This window comes from Megascapheus bottae, chromosome 19 (assembly GCF_031878675.1).
Source record: "Megascapheus bottae isolate mThoBot1 chromosome 19, mThoBot2.hap1, whole genome shotgun sequence".
NCBI classification, from domain to species: domain Eukaryota; kingdom Metazoa; phylum Chordata; class Mammalia; order Rodentia; family Geomyidae; genus Megascapheus; species Megascapheus bottae.
Window position 1 is genome coordinate 30,859,666 of NC_143527.1, and position 25,494 is coordinate 30,885,159.

The following is a 25,494-nucleotide window of genomic DNA, read 5'->3' on the forward strand; positions in this document are numbered from 1 at the left end:
ATTTTATAGGACTGACTATGTGCTGCTGCTTGCTTGAATTTTCCCCTTGGATTCATATTTATTATTCTCCCTACATGTAAAATAATAATTTAAATCATTTTTAGTAAATAGAGATATATTTATAAAAATTTCATATCTAAGTTGATTTTACATAGTATCCCAAACCATTAGGAATTGTACATTGAACTAAGAAAAAGTTCATCTCCTGAAATGATAGCCTTAATTGCAATTTTGTAATTGTAATTGACTTGACTGAGTATTTTACCAAATGATTGTTAATTTTTCTAAGTTTCTCTATGTTAATTAATGGAAGGAAAATATTTGTAATCCTTGTAAGTTCCTTTCTATTCTGTATTTCTTATATTGTTTATTCTCCTTTCATCATCATCTGTTTTCTTAGGCAGAAAATAATATTACAATGGTAAAATTGAGTTATTTTTCCTAGGATTTCTACAAATTCTCTAGTGAGGTAAAAGATGCTGTATTTAGTATTGTTACGGAAACCCTGTTAAAAGCACAATAACTAGCATTGCAAAAAGTAACTAATTAATGGGTTTCATTAAATATCCTTTAGTTGTCTTGAGAATAATGGCCTTACAAACAATTATAAATCCTGATTGGACTCTCAAGGTCTACTGGTCAACCATAGTATATTTTCGAGGTTGAATCTCATTTTGCAGCTGCCCTTCTATCACCAGAGGTCTCTTTTCATCATTTCTGTACTAATTGGTGTTAAAACCCTTGACAGTTTATTGTGATTTAAGTTTCATTAGCTTGCATGTTAGATAATTTATGTAGATGTTAAGGAAGATTATAACATAATAACAGTGTTCTCTCTGCACCACCTGTCTCTCCCTTCAAATTCTTAGGAATATATTTTCTTAAAAGCAGAAAACTTTCATTTTTGCAAGTATCCTCTGAGGAGTTAGGCTACTTATCTTACATAATTTTAACATTTAGGAAGTCAGTCTCACATAATCCAAAAATATAGAGACACAGGTGATACAGATATTGATGTAGATATAGGCATACACATACTTAATGATATCAGATAATGCAGCTGAGGAGTCTGAAGGCAAGAGTATGTTTCTATTGCTTGAAATAGCAGCAGGAGAGGGAGAAGAAGAGCGGGGAGATAAGGAAGGAAGGAAGGAAAGAAGGAAGGAAGGAAGGAAGGAAGGAAGGAAGGAAGGAAGGAAGGAAGGAATTTTGAATTTGGTCAAATCCAGTAATCAACAATGAGCTATGAAAATAGCACTCAGTAAAGAACTTTATTCTGTCTTTACTGATGTTCTTTTCTTTGATTTTACCAGCATGTAAGAGTAACATACCAGTTTGTAAGTGGAAATAAGCTAGGAGAAACAGCAGAGTCTCTTCACATAGATTAAGCTCCATCTTGATGAGAAGAAAAGAATACAGACATCAGTATGCTGATTATGTACTAAATTAAGAGACTGTGCATTCAAACAATTTAAAATTATTTTAATGTCAGTTTTATTTTTTTATTTCTACCAAAGTGGTGAAGAATATTTAGACCCTGTAAAAGCAACAGAAATATAGCATGTTATTACTTAGTCATGAAATCTGAAAAGTCATTATTATTCATAAAAACATAGTTTAAGCATAGAAAGTATAGACTAAAATAGAAAAAGAAAAAATGAAATGATCAAACTCAATACAATAGAAAATAGATTAGTATGGAAAGTTTGAAAATGATAGACAAAAGACAAAAAATTGAAACTGAAGCAATTAGTCCAAAAGTCCTATTTTACAAAATATTAGCAATAATTAATACTTTAATGCATTCTTCAGGATTGATAGAGAATAAAATTTGATTGTTATTATCACATTAAGTAGTATTTAAACTAATGCATACATTAATTTTCTCAAGTATGTATTCTAAAATACACATATTTCAAAAGAAAATATTTTACATAGTAGGTATGCAATGTTAGTTGGTCAAATAAAAATTATTATTTGCTGGTTACTAGCGTAGGAGGCAAAGATTTGAGGCCAGGTTCATAGCCAGTACAAGCAGCAAGAACAAAAAGAAAAGGCCAGAAGTAGAGCTATGGCTTAAGAGCTCTCAAGATGTGGTATTTGTACACAATGGAATTCTATGCTGCTGTCAGAAAAAATGACATCGACCCATTTGTTAGGAAATGGAAAGACTTAGAAAAAATCATATTAAGAGAAGTAAGCCAGACTCAAAGGAACTTAGGCTCAATGGTTTCCCTCATTTATCATAATCAGTAGAAACCTTGGGCTCTACTAGCAGAGATCTGCAATAGAGCAAAACCTTGATACATAAGGCCATATAATATGAAGCTAATTGAAAGGACCTCTAGGATATTGAAACAAAAGCCATATAATGAATGATTGTTGTCCATAATGTACTATGTTATCTCTCATCTCTTTCGCTGTCCCTTGGTTATCTCATATTGTTGCAGTATCTCACTTTGGTATCTGATATATTGGATATATTTGTATTTGGTTACTTGAAATTGGATAGGGAAGGGGGGAAAACCAAGATGGGGGGTGGGGGGGGACGGTAATGGGGACCAAGGCACGTGAAAGGGTATCGATGTATGTGAATTAATGCACCTTTTATCTGGCAAATATCATGAAACCCTTTTATTAATTACAATAAAAAATATTAAAAAAAGAGCTCTAGTGTTTCGAAGAAAAAGCTCAGGGACAATACCCTGATATCAAGGCTTGAGATGGGCACAAAAAGTGTTAGTTGATTAAAATTCTTCTGATTATCACATATCATTCCATGATGGCACACAGCAAGCTGACACAAAGCACAAAATAAAAGAAGGCAAGCACTATTTTTTCTACTGTATTAGACTGTATTATTTTTCTTCTCTTTCTATATTTCAAGCTCTCTGAAGAAATTCCAAACAGCTTTGACTTGATGTGTTTTCATCCTCCTTGGCCTGCTTTAATTTAGTCTTGAGTAAACCTTACAGTTCTCTTTTTGCTGTCCCACCGACTTCTGAGACTTCTAAGAAAGAAATCACATTGCTGAGCCAACTGGAGACTGTAGGCCTTCATGGTCTCCTGTTTGATCAGTGTTCTGACTGATTTCAACTGGATTATGTTTCACTTGGGAGTGTTCTTTCTCATCTCTTATAAGAGAGGTTCTCCTCTATCCGACTTGCTTTACTCTTTCCACGATTACTTTTATCCTCAGAAATAATGTAGCCTCAAGTTTCACAAAGAGAATCCATCAAGAATTAGAAAAAACGTCTAATTCTGGCTTTCCACAAACTAGAGATTCTGTGTCTTCACACCCCGGCCAAGTCTTTGAAAAACATTACCTTTTGTGAGTCATAGGAAACTACTAAAGAAAAGAACAATTTATGCAAAATATAATCTTTAGAAAAAATGTGAACTAATCAAAGAAATAATAAAAGTTCTCCTGGTAGTGTATATTATATCTACTGATCTCTCTACTTGAGGGCAAAACAGTCTAAGAAGTATGCAGGTATGAAATACATTTTGGCTAATTAATAATCAATGAATGAATGAATGAATGAATGAAATCTGTTAACTTACCTGTTAGTTCAGTCAATTAATTTTAGTGAATTGAGAATGGGCTCTTTAAAGACAGGAACTTTGCAAGAAAAACATTAGATCTGATTATCCACATATTCCGCAAAATCAAATGTCAGTGACTTCATATATCTCTGATTAGAAATTAAAATTGCATTCCCTTTTTATTAGTAAACTAATTATTTCAGATTCTTTTTGTCCTTTATCTAAAACAAATATCCTTTTAAGGACTGGAAAATTTTGAAATACAGTTTGCTTGTTTTCCTATTGTTTACTAGCTTATTATTGCTTTCCATGACCTTCGTGTTATTGTCATTTCTTATACCACTACTTGAGACTTTTCTCCGTGAGAGTCCTTGATGTTTTGAGTGATTCTTCTCATCTCGAAGGTCACACCTCAAACAGTACCTTCTCATTGAGTACCCACTGCACATTGTTACTAATTTAGCTTCTCTTTACCCTGTCACCGTTTAGGATACCAAAATATGAATTGATAATTTTACGTAGTTGCAATAGTTTTTACCATGCAAAAATTGAAATTTTCTCTTAGTCTAGTTACCTAAAAATCTGTTTCTTCCTTACTACACTGTGAAGATGATAGTCTGTTTATTATTATATTGAAATGATTGTTCATTATTCATGATTATTCCCTCTAAAAATGATAGATAGGTTGTTTGAGCTCTACAGTAGTAAGGTTAATACTATTAACCTTAATACTTACTAGCTTAGAGGCCGGGAGTTTGGCCTAGTGGTTAAAGTGCTTGCCTAGCATGCATAAAGACCCGGGTTCGATTCCTTGGTACCACATACATAGAAAAAAGCAGGAAGTGGTGCTGAGGCTCAAGTGGTAGAGTTCTAGCCTTGAGAAAGTCCAAGGACAGTGCTCAGGCCCTGAGCTCAAGCCCAGGACTGGCAAAAAAAATACTTACTAGCTTAATACTATTAAACATCCACTTATTGCCATAATGCATGAAAATTATTCATTGGTTCAGTGATAAATGCATTTTATGTATTATCAAAACTTTCTATTCATTTAAAATTTCTTTATATGGAGGTAATGACTTTACATTTGGAAAGAATTACTAATGAAAGTGCCATACGATCTTTTTTTGGAAGAATATTTCTAATAACCTTTAAATGAATTTTTGTTTTCTTTAGTTTACTTAATATCAAATAATTAGATTCATGTTCAACTTGTGTTTTTTCAGTTACTTTAGATACACACATTAAAACATACTCCTCCATCCAATTCAGAATAAAGAACTTACTATTTAAGACATATATGTGAAAACAGTCATTAAGTCGTTATGATATTAAAATAATCAAAAGCAAATTCTAGTGATCTTGCTATAATCCTTATGTTTTTAATAAGAAAGCACAATAGTATAACAGCACAATGACAATTAGCATTTCATTGATTTCCTGTCATTCAATAGATCTGTGTTTTGTTTCCAAATTGTAAATTTGATATGCATATTTATATGCTCTGTGATGGATTATATAGAATTATACCATATATTTTTAGCTCCTTTTGGTTGAGCTACTCAGGTTATTTTGTCTGGACACATACAATATTTTCAGCAGCTATAATGAAATCTATTCATAGCTCTGTCTCAGAAGAATTCACCCCTACCACCTTATAATCTGAGAAGGACTCCTGTATAGTGTTATAGGGCTCTTAGGTCCAAAATATCAATAAAACCCGAAAAGAGGAATGCACACTTGCTTTATGTCTCTGATTTCTAATATGTCCCTTTGGACTCATTTTATATTCTCTCTTCATAGGACTATATAACACTTTACCTTCAGTGGTACTTGCAATTTTAATGCCAAACTTCTCTTTAAAAATTTTTTATATTAACCGGAAGATTTAAGAAGGGAGATAAAGTAGAATAGTAAAAACTCTCTTTCTGATCAATGTGCATCTCTCAGTAATAACATCTGACAAAGGATATTTAACAACAGCAGAATAGAGCAGAAATTGTCAGTTGCGGAAAATGAAATATAAATGGTCATAAATGGAGAGTAAATCTCCATATAAGGCTATTATTAAATGGGGATTTCAACGTGGATGCAGATATTTACGTACACTCAGGATCTTTTCTAATTTATTGCTGCTCCAATCTTAACTGTGGGAAAATAAAGCAGTTTTCACATAGTGGTATATGTAACTCTCTATAATATTACATGCTGATTTTCTACTTTCAAATCCAAGCTGCACTTCACAGATGAGTTGACTTGTGGCTTTGCTTGAATCTGATTCTGTGGCAAGAATTTAAGCAACTTGTTTTTTTTAAACACAGTTGGGCAATACCATCACCTGTGAGACATTTGTATTCTAAGGCTAAACTGGGAATTTTGAACTAGACTACCACATACAATTCTGTTGGAACATGGTCTGTGTATAACAAATACAGTCACAATTCTTATATGTATATGTGAGAATGAGGGGGGTGAATGGGGGCTGATGGGGATGAAACGATAGAAGGGGTGATGGTGAGTAAGAACTACAAGACTCATAGTGTTCATAAAGTGAAATCCCACTCATGTTCAAAAGTCAGAATCTGCTTCTAGAAGTAACAGCCTCCAATAGAGCATAAAGGAGCATGGTTAATCAAACCTGAGTGGGAGCTATCAGATTACACTTCAACTTTTAAGGTATGCAAGAGCACATCCAACTCTGAAAGGAGTAACTTCTTTTCTGTGTGCAAAGAACTTCTACAATTGATTATGCCATTTTGAATTAAAATAACTAGGTATCTGATAATGGAATGTGTCGGTGTCAATGTCAGAACACAGGTGAAATGCATGCCTGGAATAGTGTATCACAGAGAGATCCTGAGGCTGGCTTTCTAATGTCATGGTAAATAAAATTGTTGAAAATGTCATAAGGCATCTTGTATTTTATGTGAGGTAAAAGACAAGGTTTATCTTCAACAAAACCCCCACTTAAAAACAATCTTGAATGTATGGGCCGGGAGGTTGGCCTAGTGGTAGAGTGCTTGCCTAGCATGCTCAAAGACCCGGGTTCGATTCCTCGGTATCACATACATAGCAAAAAGAAAGAAAGAAAAAAGCAGGAAATGGTGCTGAGGCTCAAGTGGTAGAGTGCTAGCCTTGACAAAGTCTAAGGACAGTGTTCAGGCCCTGAACCCAAGCCCAGGACTGGCCAAAAAAAAAAAATCTTGAATGTAAACAAATTTACACTCTAACAATGACAGTGAGTAGGTTATAGATATTTTTCCCAATAACTTCAAAATAAAACAGGACGGAGTAATCGGAGTATCATTGATTAAAATGAACAAAAAGGCAATGATTTCTCTTGGTAAATTAGAGACATGTTAGTTTTATGTTTGATCTTCTCTCCTTGCTTCTTCTTAGGTAAGTGGCTTCTTTTTGAGTGTATTTATGTGGGTTTGGAGTAGATTTTTGGTTTGTACAGTGTTTGCATTCAGAATGATGCACACATGAAACTTGTTCTACAGAATAGTTTTGTGTTTTAATGCATTATTCTCTTTTGTCATTTACAATACAATGGAAATATATGGTAGAACAATATTTTTAATAAACAACTTTTAATAGTTGGAAGTTATTAAATTAAAAGATTTTTTTCTTCGTTTAGTATTTGATGGATGCATTGATTTTGTCAGTCCTGGAGCTTGAACTTAGGGCCTGAGCACTGTCCTTGGGCTTTCTCAAGGCTTGATGGAGACACTTTTAATCAATAAAATACGATAGTCACATACTTTAGAGAGCATTGTTACAGTACTAAAAATATGTACCACGTAAGGCAATAGACTGATTCTCCATATTCCTCTTTTAATATATAGACTCATTAAAATGTATTAGTTGTTTACAAATTAATTTATGTTACATATCTTGCACATTAGTATAATGCATCACACTCAGTATAAAATAAAATAAACTTTGTACATATTTTATGTTTGAAAAGGTACAGAAAATTCAGTAAAATATTTTGCTAAAAACATATATATGTACAAGAAAACATTCGTAATAGCAGTCTTTGTTTTTTTAAATTAAATTTCCAATTAGAATCTATGCAAACATAATCTTTAAAACTTCATATATGTTCAGCACAAAATCCAGAAGGAAAGGCTAACTAGGAATCTCACATTGTTACTTTAATAAAAAGATACATGTTATCATAGGTTAATGATTATTTAAATTTTTATCATTTATTTGCTTAACACATTCAGAGTACACAATGAATTCAAGTAATAGCTAATAAAATAAAAATCACTGCTCATAAAAATCAATGAAATTTTGGATTTCTTTTTAATTTAAAATAGATAATATATTAAAAGGTGCTTTTCACCAGTCCATGTGCCAGTGGTTTGATATGTGCCCTTGTCATTCCAAGAAACTGAATGATCTGAGGTTGTGGTGCTGATGAAAGAAAGCCAGTGAGGAAATTTTTTCTGAGACTTGCTTTCAAATACTGGGAACAAATTACTCATTATTTTTCTGTTAAACCATGAAGATGCATATTGAGAACTGATAGATGTACACTAATAAATCACTTCATGAAATTGTCCTATTTTGATTGATCAGTTGTGTGAGATGAAGAGTTTACATTAATCTTTTTCAAACTGTATAATTTTATTCTCTAATTTGCAACTAATCGGTGGTATAATACTTCAGAATTAGAAGACTATACTCTTCTCTGGAAGCTGTTCACCTAAGGATTTCAACAACTATTATCAGATATATTTCTGAATCAAATATTTTAAGTGTTACACAATGGTTGATTCTCAATTTTGTCATTCTATATTTAATGATTGGAATTTTCCCTAAAATTGATAATTTCTCAAAAAGTATATACCATGTTTATCTAAAGTTACAATAAAAGATTATACCTTATTTTCTTACTAATATTCATAATAAGTAGTTAATGCAATGATCACCTTTAGTAGAATCAAGGTATTTTCTGAGTTATTATTTTATAGTAATATTCTCTCTAGTTTAGTATGATTAAAATTATATCAGGCTGATTCTTAATCCTTTCCATAAGCTTATATTAGTCTTTTATCATTCTATTCTTCTGAGAAAAGATACCAAAATACTGGAATTGGATAATTTTGTAAGAAACCTTACACTTGTTGGTTGAAAACACTTGAATAAAATGGTATTTTTATTTATTTTTACTTCTGAATTATTGTTACCAGAACTGCCACACAGGCAAAACTAGATGATAATATGAAAACAAATATATTTTAGAGAAATTCTATTTTTTTCATGTGCTAAATAAATTGTAAGGTCAGATACTGATAGGAATTAACAATTAACAAATTTTGTACAAATTTATTGACAGTGAGGATAGAAAGAAATGAATAGACTACATATCAACAGGGAGGTAGATTAGCAGTTCATTTCAGTTAATTGTTTAGCAATAATTATGGATTGTTTGGAACAATTGAGGATTATTTTCAGAAATATACCTTATGAGTTTCACTTAAATATAGTGTCATTCACTGAGTACTTAGGGTAAAAGTTAAAATGAAGTCAATACATACTGATATTGAAAGTCTCTAAGGTGTGTAAAATACCTTACCTGTATTAATTAGTATTCCACAACTCATATAAATAAATTTTGAATACAGTTCTTATAAGAATATTTCTTTGTACTTCAGTATTTTGAATTATTCTCATATTTAGCCATGCTCTCTAAATATTTTATATACAATTGAAAATAAAAATATCTTGTAATATAATTTATATATGAATATTTAGAAGTTTTAAGCTTCTGTTGACTAATTAGATCATTCTTTGGTTAAAGAAGCACGTATTTTGACATACATTTTTAGAAGAGGAAATTTCTTTTAAAAATTTTAAGCTGGGTGCTGGTGGCTGATGCCTGTAATCCTAGCTACTCAGAAGGCCGAGATCTGAGGATTGTGATTCAGAACTAATCCTGGCCCAAAAGTCCATGAGACTCTTATCTCCAATTAATCACCAGAAATCAGAAATGGCACTATGCCTTGAGGAGTAGAGTGTTAGCCATGAGCTGTAGAGCTCAGGTACAGGCCCAGGCCCACAGTTTAAGCCTCATAACCAATAAAATAAAAAATTTTAAAATTATATTCACTAATGTATATTATCCATATTCATTGCAACATGCTCTGTCTTACCATGAACTCAATATATTTATTTGTAGATATGATTACTAGTTTACTAAGGAAGACTTTACTATTCATACAAATTTTAATGGATAGAAATACTGATTTCACAATAATGCAAATTAAGATGTTATTGAATTACTCTTATTTACTTAAGATAAATCAAAATTGTGAAGGGATTGAAATACATATATACATTTCCAGATAAGCTCTAATAATAGGAAAAAGTTCCAAAAAATTTTACTCTCAAATATTTACTTGGATTTAGTGACCAGATTAAAAAAAAAAATTTGTAGGGGCTGGGAGTTTGGCCTTGTGGTAGTGTGCTTGCCTAGTGTGCACGAATAGCCGGGTTTGATTCCTCGGTATCACATACATAGGAAAAAAAAGCCGGAAATGGTGCTGAGGCTCAAATGGTAGAGCTCTAGCCTTGAGAAAATCCAAGGACAGTGCTTAGGCCATGACCTCAAGCCCAGGACTGGCAAAAACAAAACAAAACAAAACCAACAAAAACAATATTTTGTATTTATCCTTGAAATTTAAAGTGGCTAAATCATTCTTACTATTTGCCATCATGTTGCTACAATTTATGATTGACTAAACTATTAACTTATCCTTTCCTCTTTCAACAAATATCAGACACTTAAAATAAAAACACCTATGGTTCATGAACAGCATACTTAGATTCCTTATTTCTAAAACAGGAAGAAATAGAACAATGACAGTATAATCCTGCTGGTGTGGTGAAAAAGGATATTGCAATGGCTTGGAACACCCACAAAAACTCATAAGCTAGGTCTTGAATGATGGATAAGGGCTGACTATGACAGAGATATATAGTTCTTCCAATTTCATAACGCCCATGCTCTCATTATTCTTAAATAATACAAATTTAAGGTTATCACATGACTGCTCAATGGAAGATTGTATTTCTGATCCTGTGTAAGAATACCTTAGGATCTGACAAAAACATGTGGGATTAGAGATATGTACAACCTCCAACCTCTCCCTTTAAAATAATAGATTGTGCCTGTCACTGCCTCCTTCTCTGACCTCATATGTGGAACAGCCATTGTGTCCTCATTTGTGGAGCTAGGAGCTGAATATGGTGGAACTTAAGGATATGTCTGAGTTCCTGATTCCATCCGGATGTCTCAAGAAGGCAATATATCCATATGTGCTTCTGTGTGCAATAAATATCCACTGTGCAAGACTCACGGTACTGTTTTTATTCCTTTAGGTTTAAGGAGACTATGATATATCTAATCCCTGCAAGATGGACAGATATTTTAAGGCAACAATATTCTGAAGTTGAAAGAAAGGTTCAAAATTTGGGATTTCATTAAATAATGCTAGTGACCCTATATTAGCATTGGGCAATACTTTGCTATGAGAATGTTAAATGCAATATGAAAACAACAATAGATGTAAAACTTTTGGCACAAATTATTAAAATGATTGCCCGACTTCCAAGAAAATAATGAAGAATTTAAAAAAATAAAAGTTTAGACATGGCTAGCAAACTCCATTGGTCAGTCACTAGAAACTGAAAAACATGGCATCACTGAAGTCCTAGGCCAGAGATGGCAGAATGTGTTTTTTTCAGGGCATATTTTAGGAAATATAACATATTATACAAAATTAAAAACATACTTTTGTGTTCAGAAAATTACTAGAAGTTTAAAGTATTGAAAAGTTCTATTGCATAATCCAAAGGTACTTGGTATTTCATATCAAATTACCATTAAATTACAAAACCAGAATTTACATATGTTAGATTTCATAGCTATGTAAACTAAGATTTTAAATGTCCATATCATTTGCCTTGCCTTTGCGTATTCCTGATTACAATGAAAGCATGATATTTTATTGAAACGTTTAATTTAATGGTGCAGGAATGGTGCATTTTTGTGTAAACTGATCATTTTATAGTCAATATATGGCTAACCAATGATTGTTGCTTCCCTTAAAAATTGACTAAGAATCAAAACCTGTAGTCAGAAAGCAGGCTGAAAATGTAACTGCCAGTGAGTAAAGAAAATGAGAAATAAAAGTGCTAATACCACTTCATCAAGCATAAAATACTGAAGACAGTCACAGGTAAATATTTTATCTTAGGTTTGACCTGAAGCAGTAGCATAATGTCAAGTGCTCATGAAGCTACAAGCAATAAAAAACATCAAGATAAAAATCCTCATTTCATAATTTAGAACTAAGACCCTGTAAAGACAACTGATTTGATGAACATCATGCTTCTAAAAATTCTGGGATTAGAAAACGCTTTTTAAGATTCTCCACCATTTTGGAAGATACTTGAACATCTTCATCTTGGCATTTTTTTTTTGAGTGTGGGATAGATATGTCCATTTCACAAATATTTAACACTCATTGGAATTAGCAAATGCATGTTATTTAAAAAGGAGTATGAAAATGGTTATTTGAAATTGGATAGGGAAGGGGGGAAACAAGATGAGGGGTGGGGGTGGGGGGAGGGAAATGGGGACCAAGACATGAGAAAGGGTATCAATGTATGTGAATTAATGCACCTTATATCTGACAAATATCATGTAACCCTTCTATGGATTACAATAAAAAAATAAAGGAAAAAAAGGAGTATGAGTATAAGAAAAGCAATGGAGAAAATGAATTATATCTAAATGCAGAATTTACAACTTTCATAATCAAAATCATTTTAAAATTAGTGTTTGCTAATATAAAAGAAAACATTCGCTGCAAGTTATGGCTCAATTGGTAGGACTGTGGTCTGTTAAGTGCAAAGACCTGACTTCAAACCAGTAGGTTAAGAAAGCATTGTAAATTAAGCTAGAAAAGTAACTAAAAGGTTTACATCATAAACTAGGTATGATTTTCTTTTTTTTTTTTTTGCCAGTCCTGAGCTTGAGCTCAGGGCCTGAGCACTGTCCTTGGACTTTCTCAAGGCTAGAGCTCTACCACTTGAGCCTCAGCACCACTTCCGGCTTTTCTCTTTGTATGTGCATGCTAGGCAGGCACTCTACCACTAGGCCACGCTCCCGGTCCCAGGTATGATTTTCTTAAGAAACAAAACAAACAATAATACCTGGTGGTTCACACCTGTAAACCTAACTAGGTACTCAGGAGGCTGAGATCTGTGGATCATGGTTAGAAGGCTGACCTGGAAAAAAATACTCTCAGCTAACTCTTACATTTAGCAAACTGCCTAATACATCCATGTCTTATTACCATAGATGCTAGTTTTGGCCTTCAATCCCTCTGGAAATGAACTACAAACTTAAAATAGAGTAAATTAGTAATAATTAAAAGAAAGTCTAGTGTCTCTGTAAGTTTGCATGTGCTGACTCAACAGTGGGCATTTCTTTCTGAGATTTAGATTTTGTACTTCCTCTCTTGCTCCAAGTTTTACCTAAAGTAAGCCTCAAATCAACTGCCTAATTTAAGTGTTTCTTCCATTATTTTGGGAAGTATGTTAGGAAAAGGAACTTATGAGTAGGAATTTCTGTCTATGACTTTGGCACAAACAGAAGCATTTCAAGAAAAAATGAATCTCCTATAACCTGCAGAGATTGAAGTAGTAATTGAATTGCTATTCTCAGTAGGAGTGGAAACATAACTGAAGGCTTAAAGGTATAGAGAGAAATGTGAACCTTCATAATAGCTATCTATGGCTAGATGAGTATAAAAATTCTAAAAATTCTGGAAAGAAATAAGGCCCCCAAAGCATAGTCTATGGTACTGGACTTTCTTCTAAATCATTAATATTTCTTCCTGCAAATTTTATAGGTCCTGAATTTAACAATAAAAATAAAATGACCTTTGACACAGTCAAAAAGTAATCGTGAATCCTTATTACATTCAAGGATTGCTTGAAAATTCTTCAAGTGGTTTGTTCACCCAAGTTTCTACTGTGTGAAGTTATATGTGATGACACCTACAGTAGTGGTAAGAGCATGGTGAAGGAATGTTGATTTAAGAGATCAGAATCTGAAAATTGTATCTTTAAGCGTTTTTGTCCCATTTAGGCATGACGGCCTGTATCTTGGGCATGCGCAGGCTAGGCCCAGCCACAGTTACCCATTTCCACTCAAACTGTAAGTAACCCCCGCCCTAACTGTGTCAGCAACATGCTGTCGACACAGTCCCGGTGCCTATTCCCAGACACATGCTGTCTTTAGTGTCCAGATGCAATGTGCCCAGACGTGAATATATGTTCCAAAAGAGAATGTTTTCCTGGTGATAAGCTAGCTATAGACTGTTTGGCCCTGGCTATAGAACGTATTGTCTCAGTTATGCGCCACATAGAGGATGCTTTGTTGGAATAAACCAGCTATAGGGTGTTTGGCCCTGGCTGGCTGATATCTCTAGGATCTTGCTGCAACTTCAAAGATTTCCTATTCCCAGCCCATTCTCTTGTCTCCAAGCCCCTGTGCCCTATGATTTCCACTCATGCCTGAAAGTGATTTGCTCTTCTCTATCCTGCGGGAGATCAGCCTGTCCACTTTGGTGAACATTGAATCTTGCTTTCTTCCATGTGACTCTGTGTGGTTTTTCTGGAAAGGTGCTTACAGTATCCGTCTATTGGAGTTAAAACACTATGTTCATTGGAGAATTGGTGACATGATTTTAAAGGGATTCAATGTTTTAAAAGTTTAAAAGTTTCAATATCTAAAAGTTGGTTCTGGGAACGGGTTATGGTGGATTCATAGAGAATGAGTTGGGGTTTTCCCTTAGAAACAGAATGTTGGGAGGGAATTCTTTGGTTAAGTGGAAGATAAACAAGAAGACAGTCAGTCAGACAGACAGATAAGCAGAAAGATATTGATATTATGTAGTATGAGTGGAAAGGAACAAAAACTGTGAAGGAGAGGCATTTTAGCATGCAGACTAGATGTAACTAAAAGCTCTTCAGCAGGTGTTGCAGCAGTGCCTATCTTCTCTTGAAATAAGGGTTCAGCCATTCTGGACAATCGACTCTTATGTGGTGAAAACATGACCTCAGGGCAGTTTTCAGGAGATCAGGAAAATTTCACTGTAGCATTAAGATGGGAACATATAAACAAACTAAATGTAAGAATGTGGCCTGTGGGGGGAAAAAAGAGAGCTTTTGTGTTTGCTTGCTTGTTTAATTAAATATTTCATCTATTTTGTCTGTCTAGGCTATCTACTTAAAGCATTTGAGTAGATCTTGTTTATGCCCTAAAGAGCAAAAAGGAGGTAGTGCATGGACTTTTAAAAAGTAAAATAGACTTCATTAAAAGAAACTGTGCTAAAAATGAAAGGTCAGTACAATGACTTTTTTCTGCATACATTCAAAAGTTTTAAGTAGCAAATCAAATCCTGCAAAATGAAGTGGTAGAAAAATAAGTATATCTTCTTTGTTTCAATGAAAAGAAGAAGATGGCGTGCCAGGAGAAAAATGTTCCCTGATAGGAATCCTGTCTTAAGCAAGCCAATTTAGTTTTTTGAATTTTGCTTCTTGAAATAATTTTAGGCCATCTTAATTGGGTTTGTATAACTTAAAATTTTACTTTTAAAATCTTGCATCAGCATTAGAGCAAAACAGGTACCAGTTGAAAAAGACGATTAAAAATGATAAGAAAAACTATCAAGTTTAAAGTATATTTTGTTTTCAGTTACACAACTAGTTTATAATGTGTTAAGACTTAGACTTCTTTTCATTTGCAGTGTGAATACTGCAAGTCTGGGACATTTAACCATCATTGAGGAAATATTTTTTTGAAAACTGCTTACATTCTTTTTTCTTAAAATAATAGACAATAGAAGAGGTTTGTTTTCCAAAACTATTGTTGTGATTAAAATATTCTTTCATTTGTGGAGCAGAACGTTTCTTTATTGTAGTCTATTAGGAGTTGAATTTTCACATGACTTGCTCTCAAAAATAATTTCCAGTTTCACTCATCAACCTTGTAAATGAAAATACACTTGTTATTAGCTTTTTCTCTTACTAACAAACTACTCCTTTTAGAAATGCCCTGATCATGTAATACTTTAGGAAAATTTGCTAGAACTGAATATTTTGAAAAATTTGAGTCACATCACAAAATACACAAATTCACATTGAAGAGTCATTCCTGGGATCTGTTTCCACTTTAATGATGCACAATTGCTTTTAACAAGCACTGTTAAATGTGCTATAACATCTATGTTTTAAAACTATAAAATCTTTATGATATTTCATCTCATTAATGATTACTCTCAATAAATAACAGACAGAAAGATTTAAAAAAAGACTATGATTATTTTCAAATAAATGTAGTTATTTTGAAAAATATCAGAAATGTGTGGTTAGAAATTTTTAATTGAACTATTGTCCGTGAAATTTGACTTGTGTAGTTTCACTCAAGTACTGATGATAGTGTTCTTCTAGTTAGATGAGCTTCATTCACTGAAATGTTCAAAAATATGGCAAATATTTGGATTCCTAAACACGGAAAATTTGTCTGTAAAACTATAGACAGGCTATAAGAGCATGCTTTGGAGTGCATATTTAGTAAATAAAATGATTACCATCTATATTAATAAAGAGAGCGGATTAAAGAATAAAGGAATATATGAGTTAGAATGACACTGTATCCATCTTTGGCTTTGGGAACATGTCAGCTTTGCCTAATGGCTTCTTCTTTAATGTCAATTCATGGTAAGGGGAAGAGGTGTGAATCTACATCTATCAGTGGGGAGCTGTAAATGGGCAGCATTACATTGTTTTGATCACTATACTGTTGTTTCATCATTAAAAACTAGAAGAGCAAAACTTTTCTCTCTAAAACCATGGTATTATGAAAATACTTAGGCTATCTATGTGATTTCTGAGTAGGGGTGGAAGACAAAAGACTTCGTTAGTGTTCACAATCAGGGTGTTTCCATTACATTAACTTGAAGTTCAAGTGTGAATATTCCCTGTGATTGAGCAACCAACAAACTGAAACATCTTCTCCAGGTTTCCAGTTCAGAGTAACAATTACTACTGAGATTTTCCCATATGAAAGGAAAGGAAAAACTCTTTAGAATTGAAGTCCCAGAAGAGACATTTTAGAAATCAATGAATTAATACCTAGATATAATAGACTCTTTTAGGAATACAAGTGGGATGCCACTAAGCTGGAAATCTCCAATGCCCCCAAAATCCAAAACTCTTATATCATAAATGGAACATTCCACATAAACATCATAAGATAGATTTCAACAATTCTGTACAATTATCTTCACCTATGTGTACCTGTGGTCCAATAATGGAACTGCTGATACATAAAGTTATTCCTTCCAAATAGTCCAAATCTAAAAAAATCTTAAATGTGAAATATTTGTGATACCATTATTTGAGATCATCTATGCTGCTTTACAGCATTTCACAATGTTAAGAATAACAGACACAAATATGACAAGACCCTCCAGGTAAGAGAATTCTCCCTCTGATAATAGTATACTGTAGAAGCAAAATGACATTATTGAAATGAAAGGGGAGGCTGTATTAAGCATTTATTGTCATGGTTAAATATAAAATTGGTGAACTTGAAAAATTAGAGAGTATTTACAAAAATTTTAAACGGGAGAATAAAAGTAGAGATAAGAATGATGGTACACTCTCATTCTTTGTTCACATTTGGGGGAATCATGGGTTTTAGTCCAGTTTGAACTGCCTACAAATCTCAAGCCAGTTTGTTCTACATTGTATGATCTTGTCCCTGGTCAAAGGTCACATATTTTTACTCATCTGAGGGTGAGTAGACAAAGAAGGCAATGTGGGTATTTCGCATATATCACGCATGTAGAACAAATTGCATGTATATGCATATATCAGAACACAGGGGTCAAAATTTAAAATGATTTAACCACTCTTTCAACACATGTATCAGAAAAATTTTAAAAGGAAGCATTTCATTTCTTCAGACAAATATAGTTCTCATTACATATACATTTATCTTCTCATTTGGTTGTGATTTGGTACAGAGTAGTAGCACATTTGTTGAAATTCTACATTGTTAATAATTTAGCATTAGACACACTTAAATTTGATTACAGCTTTGCTTTTGGATAGTTATATAATACTGGACGAATTATTTAAATTCAACAAGCCTCAGTTTCTTTCCTGTAAACAGAATTAATATTCCACAGAGGGTTATGAAAGAATAAAATGAGATAATGTATGTAAATCTGCTTAGTAGAATATCTGTTCATGAGTAACTACTTAGTACTTTGAATTTAGTTTTCAGCTTAAAATATATTTAGAAGTGATAACTAAATGTTTAAAATAATATAATTTCAAGTGTGTTAATTCTATGTGGTTTATAGACAATTTGTTTTCAACACAAGATGTTTCCCAGTGTGACTGTTTTAAGATTTTAATTTCCTCGCAGAGAAGTTCAGTTTCTCTAGGATTCATATGACATTCATTTTCCTTAGTACTTTACCCAATAAGTATCTATATCCATTTCTTTGTAGGAGAATCCCTTTAATTTTATTTCTTTGCTTTTATTTTTTGCTTTTTTATTATTACAAAGGTGATGTACAGAGGGCTTACAGTTATGTAAGTCAAGTAAAGGGTGCATTTCTTCGGGGGCAATGTCAACCCTTTCCTCGATCTTTCCCACTTTCTCCATTCCATCCCTATCTACAAATGGTATAATTCATTTTCAGTATAGTATCCAATGAATACCAAGGATGCCTTTATGTACTCATTTGTTTCTCCATTTCTGTAGCCCCTTCCCAAACAGATAATAGAACAAATAAGACAAAAAAAGAACAAAAGAAAAAATTCTCATTTTAATTCTCTTGAGTTCATTTTGATAAATATGTGATTTGATAAATGATCAAATCACATAGGTATTGCACCTTTGTGTTCTCATTTTATTATTTTAAGTATTGATCAGGTCCACTTTGTCCCAGAAAAATGAAATATAATTGTTAAAACATCTAGATAATTTCCATTTGCCACTGAGTGTTTGGCTTGGGCATACTCTGGACTAAAATTGCAAGATTATTAAGGAGAAAAATTAGTGCCATGTGGTCATAGGAAATTTATGACACACCCTGAGATTTAGTGTCTGTGTGTGGGTTTATTTGTAAGAGATATGCTTGAAGAGGCCACTGTGAAGAAAAACCAAAAAGATTGATAACAAAGAGCATGAAATAGCATTACTCAGTCTAAAACAACACCATTCCAGACTTGTCCTGGTATAAAAACCCATGTTACATTGTGCAAGCAAGGGATAATTATGTTTCCTAAAACTTGCATTTTAAAGCCTCTATAGAGCGATACATTAAATTCTGATTAGGGAAATAACATAAGATTTTTTTTTCTGTTGTTCCTGCTACAGTAGAAGTTGGATGTAAGACATCCACAAGCATACTTAGAATCATGGAAGAAATCATGTATAGTTGAAGAAGAACTCTGACTCTCTCCAGCAGACCAGTAGGAGCCAGCTTTTTCCAATGACAAGAATCATATATGCTCATGTATGAAAAGTATGGGCCTCTGGGAATAAAACAAGTCCACAATGTTTAGATTTAACTAGTCAAGGCTATTTATGATGAGGTCAAATAGCTGGGAACACTAGAAGCTCTCTAGTTTGTAGCCAAATAGCTGTGAGTTTCTAATTTTTCTATGTTTCCGGGCTCTAAAAGTATGAACTACATGTCCCATATGTATCTTTTGGTATCAGTTAGATCCAGAGTGTTTCTGCTATCTTTATTCAAAAATGTTGAGCTTGTCACATGTATCTACGGAAGGATATGTTTCAAGTAAACTTTATTTACAAAGTCTTTGGCCAAGAATATATTAATTGTATTACTTTCTCTGAATTTATTGTTCATAAAGATTTTCATGAAAATATAAAAACTGGTAGCTCAAGCCAGAAGTTTTGAAATGTCTGTGAACACAGTTTAATGTCAAGTAATTTTATTTATATTCATTAAATATTTATCAACTTTTGTGAAGAAAATTGGCTGCTTTGCTAACAATGTTACTATTGTAGAAGCTGATTAAAATACATTTTATATAAAAAGACCAGACTTTTAGTTGTCTGTCAATTAGAATGAATTTCCCTAAGCTTCTGTGTAAATCATAAGAAAGAAAACAAGAAATTTAGAATATTTTCCATGTAGTACCCTAAAATTGCATTAAATGTAATCTTCTTTAGTAGCCAAAAGTGAAAAACACAAGGATAAATATGGATCAAAAGTTAACTTTTAAGATTATTGGACAGACTCACTGACTATAGTTACATCTTATATTACAAGTCATATTATACAGAGAGAATAATTGTGTTCAGGGCTCAGTCAATATGTATCAAAATGAGGTCTTAGGGAACCATCAAAATATCACTTGGAAAGTTCTGAGAAATGCAAATTTTCAGACTTCACCTAAACTTCCATCTAAATCTCACAGGTTGATACTGAGACGAAATCCATCTTATTTTGCCCATGTTAATCTGGACTAAAGTCACAAGTAACAATGCAACAGTGACTGTAATACGTCAACTCTGCTGCTAATGTTGCACTTTACACTCTACCAGAACATGTCTATTTTTCTTAGTTGATTACGTTAGCATTAGTAACTGTGGCTATTTTATGTCTGTGATTGTGTCATATGATAAAATATATCCATTGCAAAGTAATTTCAATCATGCTGACCATGTCACATGAAATGCAAAAGAGAGAATGAAGTGCCTACTGACTAGAAAATTCAATGACTTGCAAGAAAACTCAGCCATGTTTACCTTCTCAGTCATCCTGCACTAGTTGGAAAATATTCATTTACAGCTGAATATTTCTCTTTGAATGAGTTGTGATAGGTAGAGGCAATCTGACTACAGTATTGTATACAAGCAAACTTACTATTTGTCACCTACTTATATGTTGTAGTCACTCACTGCTTTGTTGAAAACACTAAAGCCTCACCTCAAGTTATCTGTAAATAATGATATAATAATGAGATAGAAAGGTTTTTGAAATTTTCTGGAAAATTCTAATTTTGGAAAGAAAACAGATCTGCAGCATCAGAATGGCAGTTTTTATTGTTTCATTTTTTTTCTTTTGCTAGTCTTGTTCTGAGCATTGAGGCAAAAGAGGACTGTGTCATAACCAATTATATAGATTCATTTTCCTGATAATAATTAAAGACAAATTTATTTTGATATATCAATTATTACAGTCTACATACCAAGTACGCCATCTCAAGTATACCACATTATGTATACATTTGAATGCTTATTACTGCTCCTTGAAATCAAATCTATAAGTTGGAAATTCTCAATATTGAAGTATACATGTGAATAATTAAACAATTCTTTAGCCAGAGAAATAATCACACATCCGTCAAATGGGATTGTATTTTGTATAACTTAACATTTTTCAAATGAAATGCATAAATTCACAAGTCCTATCTCTCAAATGTTAGAGAATAAACTTGACACACAGTGTTCCTCTCCAAAGAGAGGAAAAGTGACTTTTCTTTTTGTCCCTCATCTGTTCTTTCCTTATATCTAGTTACCTGACTCTTGGGAGGTAGCCTTTAATCAATAAACCTAAAGGACTCTAAGATTAACATGTACTCTCTTGCCCAATAAGTTAGAAGACAGGCATTTCAGTTTTTAAAATTCTGTTCAATACTCTTTCTTGCCTCTCTTGGTAAATCAATTATGCCTCAGGTAATCTTTCTTTGCCATTATGGTGTCTCTTAGATGGTACCAGTAATTTGTAATATAGAGATTAGATCTCAGAACCATGGTCTTCAGAGCAGGCATCCTACTACTCAAGCTAATAGTCAAGTCACTTTTGGCCACACTAGTTTCTGAATGTGATCTCACATTTTACCCAGGCTGGCCTGAACTATAAAAATTAGATTCATCTTAACATGTAGTTGGAATAATTAGAATGTCACACTACATATAACTTCTTATTTGCCAAGATGGAAGGAGTATTATGAACATTTCACTGGTCTGGACTTGAATTTCAGAGTCTGTGTTTTAGCCTTCTCAATGGCTAGAATTTCAGGGATTCAGACATATCCCCTTTTTAACATTTTTAAAGAAAATTAGGACTAGTCCATGTTCACATACATGAATAAAAGCAAAATATTTGTCTTCTGTAATATAAATATGTACAATCAGAAAACATTTGATAAATATGAATTGACATCAAGAATTCTTTGGCAAAATGATAAAAACAGCTTCTCATATGGCATAAATTCATACATTGAAATTCTAAATAAAAATATTATTTGACGGAAATGTCACAATTGTGTCCATGTACCAGTCCTGGGGTTTGAACTCATGGCCTGTGTAATCTCTCAGAACATTTTCACTCAAGGCTAGCACTTGAGCCACAGCTCCCCTTTCAGCTATTTGATGATTAATTGGAAATAAGTATCTCATAAATTTTTCTGCCTGGGCTGGCCTTGAATAACAGTCCTCATAACTCTGTCTTCTAAGTAGCTAAGATTACAGATGTGAGCTACTGGTAGATAGCGTTACTTAGCAAGTATTTACCTGATAGTGTTTACCTCTAGTTTTTGATACTAAAGATTATACTGCTGTATCCATTTTCATAACCAGATTTATTTTTATGATTCTTGTTTTATTAAGCAGATTATAACAATGATAATGAACATTATGATTCTTTTAGTATGTAATATTATAATACTTATATTTACTTATGATACATTATTAGAAAATAAGAAAAGAAAGAAAGAAAGAAAGACAAAATAAAAGCAAGGGAGATAGAAAGATCGACCACCTGAATAATAACTCAGCTCCCAGCTCTGAAGGCATACATATTCACGGACATGGACATTATATATACCTATCTATCATCTACCTATTTAGAACCTCCTCTTACACAGAACAACACTGTTGTTAATCATTTTACCTTTCTAAACAATAATCTTTAGTTTCTTTTTCTATTAATGTTGTGTTTGCTCATTTGTTTGCTTTGAACACACTAATATTTTAATTTGGGGCTTAGACTTTCTAGGAAAACCCTACGATTTGTGTTTTACTTTAGTTATTTTTCATATTTAGCACTCCATTTTTTCCTGTGACTTTCCATGGCTTTCATCCTTCCACCATTTCTTCCTGCAATAGCAGGCAAATACTAGCATGCCAGGCCTTTTTTTTCTGTATTTGTACATCTTAAGGCTCATATGGTTAATATGCTATTAGCTTTCTTGTGTTACAAACATCTTGAGCATTCTATCATTTACTTTATATTGTTAATTAATGATATCATGTAGTTGTACATGTCAAATTTACTTTTATGGCATTTCTACTACAGTCATATTTAATCTTTATCCTCATTTCCAATGCATTGTACATATTTCTTTCCACTTTCCCCAAGTATGGTAAAGCTACTGCTTTATACTTCTCATGTGTAAATCATCTTGATCTGATTCTAGTGCTATTTCAAGATAGAGCTAATTTTATTTCTCCCCTTTTATTTTCTGGTAATGATCACAATGTGATAAAAATCTATTCACACATGTTCGTCTATGTTTAGATACGTGTAATCACACACATGAGTTTAAAAATCTTGAAGACCTTAAAAAGGAAACACATCTCAATAAATTGCTGCCTATCTCTATTCTAAGAAGATTTAGCTAAACTGAAAATTTTGATACAAACTAAAGAAAACGGGAATCTGGCACAGAGTGAAAACAAAGTTTATGTTCTAGTTAGAAAAACAAAGTGAGTGATAAGCTGAAGACTCTTTAAAATTTTAGTATTAAATGGTTGTACAAAAGTATTAAAATTCCAGTAGGTTATGAGTACAAATATTTGTTGAACAATGACTCCTCTTCCTTTATTCTTTCCCACTTTCCCCTTCCTGTCCTTGTCCCCATCCACAAGTTACTTAGTTCAATTTAACATAGTATACATTGAATACAATCTTTGTCTTTGTTCATCTTTCCTCCTTCTATTCCTCACCTTTGTTTCCATTTCCTGACATTTGCTTTGATAGAGAGTTCTTCAGTTGTGTAAAGGAGTTATGCTTTTGGAATCTTCCTTCTCTAGGTATACACTGTATTAGTCAATTTGTGTGTAAATGCATGGAGGAGTCCTGTATATGTTTTTATGTCTAGTTATATTTTAGACCTAGCTCCTGCATATGAGAGAAAACGTGCCATTTTCATTTAACATGACTTCATTTAGCATGAGTTGGTCGTCTGTGTCCATCCATTTCCCTACCAACCAATGAGTAAAGACCCATGGCACATATGTGCCACAATTTCTTAACCCACTCTTCTGTGGTAGGGCATCTGGGCTTTTCCCATAACTTAGCTGTTGTGAATACTCCACTAAAGAATATGCATGTGTAAGTGTCTTTATTGACTCCTGACATGTGTTGCTCTGAATAGATGCTCTAGAGATGGCTACATGGTATGGTATAGTAGGCACGACCTCCCAGATGCCGTGCATAAAGTGAAATCAGATAAAATGTTTTCTGTGATTGTTTAGAGATCCTTATCTGGCCCCTACACAGAAATACATCCTTCTTTGTTCTGGTTATGCTCCTATTTCATGATTCATGTTTCCATCAAGATACTAGTCATTTTTAAATCCTATATTTTTAAAAATTAGGTATGAAGGATAAATGAACAGAAAGTTAAATTCCAATGGAGATAGCCCATTATCTTACTTTAACCAAAATTTTTGAATTGCTTATCAAGAAAAAGGCTTTATACCATCTACATTATTGATATATACGACAGAACAAAGATGAAAACCATGTGGAGGACGTTGTTCTATTTAATTAAAAATGATTGCAAAAGAAGGAAGCTGAGCTTTTTCAAGCTACTTTCAAATTGCAAATGAAATTTAGTGTCTTGTGAAACTAGTCCTGACTTTAATATGGAGCCCGCTCCCGCCGCCACCTTCACTGTGAACTGGGTTGCTAAGGCTTGCACTGATACGAAGCGCAAGTACTACCAGTGCTTCAACCGCTGGTTTACCAAGTCCCTCACGTTCCTGAAGGGGACGGTTCTCGGGACCCGTGCACCGATCTCTTCAAGCATTACCAGCAGTGTGTTCAGAAAGCAATAAAGGAGAAAGAGATTCCCATTGAATGACTGGAGTTCATGGGCCATGGCAAAGAAAAGCCTGAAAATTCTTCTTGACCTTGCTTGCCACCTTGCAAATGGATTCCTTCTACCAGGAAATGTAAGAGGACTTTGGCTTTTGCCATCTTAAGGCTATGAAGTCAGCAATGCACTTAATGAACTTGGGAGGAAGTTGTTTCTTCCGCCTATGTGTCCGCGATGCGGCTTTCAGATGATTTCTCAAAGAGAAAAATGCTTAGGCAATCACACAGGAACTCAGTGTGCAAAATTGAACAATTTCTTGTGATCACAGTGGCAAAATGCAGTCTGGAATCAACTTCAAGTATACCTTCTATGTAAATCATAAGCTATTCAAGATCGTCAGGGCTCCTTCACCTTTTGATCTATGCTGCAAAGCACATTACATACACAGAATGGGATCACTGTTCTACACAGAGATCCAAGCACAAGTTTAGATCAATACTTGGGAACATGGATTTACTTTTATGTAACATTTAAGATTGCTAATGGCTTGAGTTTACAAAGAGGAAGACAGCTCTTAGTGGCTTAGCAAGAGGTGTATGATTTAAAATGTGAAGTCTTCAAGACTGAGATGAATAGTGTCTCAGAGTTCACAGAGAATAATTGAAGTATGTTACTTGGAATGGTTACAGAAGAACCTAAATTATAAAGGTTTGCTGTTAAAGGCTTCAATCTGAATTAAGTGAAACTGTATTATAAATAGGC

The 25,494-nt window shown here is 33.3% G+C and overlaps 1 pseudogene; it reads left to right on the top strand.

The window, feature by feature from the left end:
* Nucleotides 1-24,559: 24,559 nt before the first annotated feature.
* On the top strand, nucleotides 24,560-24,825 carry LOC150049797 (TP53-regulated inhibitor of apoptosis 1 pseudogene; annotated as a pseudogene).
* Nucleotides 24,826-25,494: the final 669 nt, after the last annotated feature.